This window comes from Pongo abelii, chromosome 4 (genome assembly GCF_028885655.2).
Source record: "Pongo abelii isolate AG06213 chromosome 4, NHGRI_mPonAbe1-v2.0_pri, whole genome shotgun sequence".
Lineage (NCBI taxonomy): Eukaryota > Metazoa > Chordata > Mammalia > Primates > Hominidae > Pongo > Pongo abelii.
Window position 1 is genome coordinate 154,824,576 of NC_071989.2, and position 6,000 is coordinate 154,830,575.

Below are 6,000 nucleotides of genomic sequence, written 5' to 3' on the forward strand. Positions count from 1 at the left end.
TACATTCAAATAATTTATAGTCTAAACCAACAACGTTGACATAGCTAGCAGAAGTGTGCCCCCAAAGAAGGAAACTTGACTTTTCAGAGCAATTTGGCAAAATCGATTAAGGTTGAAGATGTGCATGTCCTGTAACTCAGTCATTTCACATCTAGAGACACAAGAAGACATGCACAGGGATGTTCACTGCATCACTGTTTACATGAACAAAAACCAAGAAACAACCTAAAGTTTCAGCAGTAGGGAGGTGAGTAAATTGATTGTGTGATTCTGTATGACAGATTAAATAAATGCAACAGATCTATGTGTAGCAACACCGATAAATCTCAAAAATATAGTAATGTTTAAGTATACATGCATAATAAAAATGCCTTTTTTTTTTTTTTTTTTTTTTTTGAGACAGGGTCTTGCTGTGTCACCCAGGCTAGAGTGCAGTGGTGCAATCTTGGTTTACTGCAACCTCCACCCCGCCAGGCTCAGGTGATCCTCCCACTTCAGCCTCCCAAGTAGCTGGGACTACAGGTGCCCGCCACCACGCCTGGCTAATTTTTGTATTTTTAGTAGAGATGAGGTTTCACCATGTTGCCCAAGCTGGTCTCGAACTCCTGGGCTCAAGGGATCTGCCTGCCTCAGCTTCCCAAAGTGCTGGGATTATAGGCGTGAGCCACCACGCCAGGCCAAAAATGCGTTCTTAATTTACATTAAGATAGTGGTTACTTCGAGGGGCTGGAATGAAATGGAATGGTGGAGAGGTTCAGAAGTTATATCTACTGTAATACTTGGGTCTGGGACAAATACTTTTATTTACTTGTTTATTTTGAGATGGAGCCTTGCTCTGTTGCCTACAGGCTGGAGTGCAGTGGCAGGGTCTCAGCTTACTGTAACCTCTGCCCCCGGAGTTCAAGCGATCCTTCCACCTCAGCCTCCCCAGTAGCTGGGATTACAGGAGCACATCACCAAGCCCAGCTAATTTCTTTGTATTTTTAGTAGAGATGAGGTTTCACCATTTTGGCCAGGCTGGTCTCAAACTTCTGACCTGAAGTGCTCCGCCTGCCTCGGCCTCCCAAAGTGCTGGGATTACAGGCATGAGCTACCGCACCCAGCCTGGGACAAATACTTTAAAATATTGATTTGTTAATTTGTGTGGTATGTCCTTCGTTTTATTACATTATTCTCTGTGCTTTTTTCTTTCATTGAAAATAACAATAAATTTAAACTACCTTATGAAAAACATTTTAGAGATCTACTATAGATTTTTTTTAAGTTTTTACTTTTTAAAAGAATTCACTTCTTATATTTATGCAGCCAAAAGATACATGAAAAAATGCTCATCATCACTGGCCATCAGAGAAATGCAAATCAAAACCACAGTGAGATACCATCTCACACCAGTTCGAATGGCGATCATTAAAAAGTAGGAAACAACAGGTGCTGGAGAGGTTGTGGAGAAATAGGAACACTTTTACACTGTTGGTGGGACTGCAAACTAGTTCAAGCGTTGTGGAAGTCAGTGTGGTGATTCCTCAGGGATCTAGAACTGAAAATACCATTTGACCCAGCCATCCCATTACCGGGTATATACCCAAAGGATTATAAATCATGCTGCTATAAAGACACATGCACACGTATGTTTATTGTGGCACTATTCACAATAGCAAAGACTTGGAACCAACCCAAATGTCCAACAACGATAGACTGGATTAAGAAAATGTGGCACATATACACCATGGAATACTATGCAGCCATAAAAAATGATGAGTTCATGTCCTTTGTAGGGACATGGATGAAGCTGGAAACCATCATTCTCAGCAAACTATCTCAAGGACAAAAAACCAAACACCACATGTTCTCACTCATAGATGGGAATTGAGCAATGAGAACACTTGGACCCAGGAAGGGGAATATCACACACAGGGGCCTGTCATGGGGGAGGGGGGAAGAGGGAGGGATAGCATTAGGAGGTATACCTAATGTAAATGACAAGTTAATGGGTGCAGCACACAAACATGGCACATGTATACATATGTAACAAACCTACACATTGTGCACATGTACCCTAAAACTTAAAGCATAATTAAAAAAAAGAATTAACTTCATATGTTTACCCAAATGTGTACATGAATTTTCATAGCATCATTATTCATAATAGCCAAAAAGTGGAATCAACCCAAATATCCATCAACTAGATGAATGGATAAACAACTTGTATGGTGCCTATAAAATGGAATAAGTCCGGGCGCCGTGGCTCATGCCTGTAATCCCAGCACTTTGGGAGGCCGAGGCGGGTGGATCACCTGAGGTCAGGAGTTTGAGACCAGCCTGGCCAACATGGTGAAACCTCATCTCTACTAAAAATACAAAAATTAGCCGGGTGTGTGGTGGGCGCCTGTAATCCCAGCTACTCGGGAGGCGGAGGCAGGAGAATCGTTTGAACCCTGGAGGCAGAGTTTGCAGTGAGCTGAGATAGAGCCATTGCACTCGAGCCTTGGCAACAAGAGTGAAACTCCATCTCAAAAATAAAAAAAAATAATAAAATAAAATGGAATATTATTCAGCCCTAAAAATAAGTGAAGTGCTGATATATGCTACAAAATGGATAAGCTTTGAAAACATCATGCTAAAGAACATAAGATAGACACAGAAGAACACATATTATATGTGACTCCTTTATATGAAATGTATAGAACAGAAATATCCATATAGAAAGTAGATTAGTAGTTGTCAAGAGCTGGGGAGAGTGAGGAATCGGGAGTGACTACTAGTGAGTTTGTGGTTTCTTTGGGTATGATGAAAATGTTTTGAAATTAGATAATGGTCATTGCTGCACATCTCTGTGGATATACTAAAAACCACTGAATTGTACACCTTTAATGGGTGACTTGTATGGTATGTGAATTATATCTCAATAAAATTTTTTTTAAAGGATTCACTTATAGGAGCAGGGTTCCTTTAATTAACAGTTCTCTTAGTACTTTGCTTTCGTGTTTGTTTTTGTTTTTGTTTTTGAGACAGAGTCTCGCTGTGTTGCCCAGCCTGAAGTGCAGTCAGTGGTGTGATCTCGGCTCACTGCAACCTCCGCCTCCTGGGTTCAAGCAATTTTCCTGCCTCAGCCTCCCAAGGAGCTGGGACTACAAGCACCCACCACCATGCCCAGCTAATTTTTTTTGTATTTTTAGTAGAGACGCGGTTTCACTATGTTGGCCAGGCTGGTCTGGAACTCCTGACCTCGTGATCCACCCACCTTGGCCTCCCAAAGTGCTGGGATTACAGGCGTGAGCCACTGCGCCAGGCCTCTCTTAGTACTTTGAAAGACTGAGTACAAAAAGAGCATCTATATGCACAGATAAGATCAAAATGTTAGGGATCGTTACCTCTCAGTGGTTGGATTAAGGGCAATCTTTTGGTCATTATGAAAAATTATTTTTCTGTATTTTGTAAATGTTCTACAATAAATATTCTAATTTTACAATAATTTTTAAAAGAATTGTGTTCAAGATATTAATTGCTTAACATAAGTGGAAAGCACAGAAATTTATTTTTATTTTTTAAAAAATTTTTATCATTTTATTTTTCCATAAGTTATTGGGGTACAGGTGATATATGGTTACATGAGTAAGTTCTTCAGTGGTGATTTGTGAGATTTTGGCGCACCCATCACCTGAGCAGTATACACTGCACTCTATTAGTAGCCTTTTATCCCTCGCCCCACTACCACCCTTCTCCCCAAGTCCCCAAAGTCCATTGTATCATTCTTATGCCTTTGTGTCTTCATAGCTTAGCTCCCACACATCAGTGAGAATATATGATGTTTGGTTTTCCATTCCTGAGTTACTTCACTTAGAATAATAGTCTCCAATCTCATCCAGGTCACTGCACATGCTGTTAATTCATTCCTTTTTATGGCTCAGTAGTATTCCATCATATATGTATACCTACCACAGTTTCTTTATCCACCTGTTGACTGATAGACATTTGGGTTGGTTCCACGATTTTGCACTTGTGAATTGTGCTGCAATAAACATGCATGGTGCACAGAAATTTAGAGCTAAAATTAACAATAACTACTAAAATTTATTGGGTGCTTACTTTGTGCCAAGTACTGTGCATTGTCGTGCATTGTCCACAAAGACAAGGACAAATCTCATTTTAAAAACATCGATTATGGGGCTCAGAAACATTAAGAAACTTGCCCAAGATAATATAGCTAGGAAAAAGTAGAGTTAAATTCCATATTGGGCTAGCTGCCTCAAAAGCCATAATTCTTAACTGCCATAGTATTATGCCTCTAAAGACTGAAGCTCAGGCAAAAATGAGGCCATTCCAAACTTGGGAGCCCAGAGAAAAACAGGTGTTTGTTAATTCAACAACAAAATCCCCGAATCATTTACATGTATCTTTCCAGAAACACACCTGTTGTTTACTTTGTCATATTTGCACATAACCTTTTTGCAACTCTTTCTCTAGGATTAAGTTAAAAAGAGAAAGATCTTGACATTTCTTTTTGCATACAATTAAGTGATCACTGGGATACATAAAGGCCAATTCTAGTCTGGGATAACAAGGAAGTGTACAAGGTTATTTAACTACAAAGGCATTAGAATTCTTAGCCTGCTACATGTGCCCAACACAAAGAAAAGTGGGTATTTGATTGCTCTCCAGTTTGTCTGGGGATTCAGCCAAATGGAATCATCCAGACTCAAAACATACTTTGGGGCCTGAATTTCCTATTTCAGCTGTCTCCACTAATCAAATGAGCCAGGTAGGGGAGATGCACAGCTCACATGCTCCATCCATCAATGTCCCAGGCTGAATTTTGGGATTTGAAACTCTAATTCAGAGAAAGGAGGAAGATTGGCCAGAGGGAGGGCAACAGCATGTTCTGTTGTAACACATGGAGATTTGTCTATATATTTATGCCCAGGAAGGAGATAGAGAATGAAGAGGCAGGTAGAAATTATAACCAAAGAATGGGTGTTGCTGCCAAGAAAAGCTACACTGGAGGAAATCTTGGTTTAAATGTTTATTATTCAAGGCCCAGCTGCGTAAGATCTTGCATGCAGCTTAACATTCCGGTACTTGAATCTCCTTGGGGATGTGGTGAATGTCCAGTCTCTGTTCCCTCTTTTGGCACCTCAGTTTTCCTTGGGACATATCCACTTGCCCTCTTCATGGGGTTGTCAATGAAGACATCCTTCTCTCCCCTAGACAAAGGTTAGTTTGTGACCCAAGCAGGCTGCAGCCTGAGAGTGCTACCTTCAAGAGAGAGTTCTTCGCAGTTCCTGCCACACAGGTGCCCAAAACTGCTTTGGTTCCTGTCCTTTCTGGTAATTTAGTTTTGTGTGTTTGTTTGTGTGAGCTCTCTCATAGCCTTTGGATAAATCTTTTTTTTTTTGGTTTTTGTTTTTGTTTAGCCAGTCAGTTTCCTTTCACCTAGCTGATGAGTCCCCCTCCTATATTTCGTGTTGCTGTGTTTCCATTTCATGATGTTTCAATGGTTAAAGAGAAACTTGAATTTAGAAACCATTCTGAGGATAGCCACAAAAATAACTAGTGGATATTAGATTTTTGGAGCCTACTTAAGGAAATATAATTTTGTTCCAAGAAAGGAAATTTGAGATGAGTTAGAATAACTGTCTTTGGCTGAGTCGGTGCTCTCAAATAACATGGAAAGTTGAGGAAATTATCATGGAAATTCGGCTGGGTGCAGTGGCTTATACCTATAATCCCAGCACCCTGAGAGGGCAAGGTGGGCAGATTGCTTGAGCCCAGGAGCTTGAGACCAGCCTGGGTAACATGGCGAGACCCTGTCCCTAATTTAAAAAAATAAATAAATTATCTTGGAGATTTAGAAATTCACATGAAAATGTTTTCCCTGAGATATTTTGACACCCGGGATCAATGTGTCTTTTAAGAGAGAATTTGTGTGAAGATTTGGCCCCAATTCTTTTTTTAATTCCCCTTCGCATATAGGTATAATGAGCTTCTTCAAATAATTGTTTA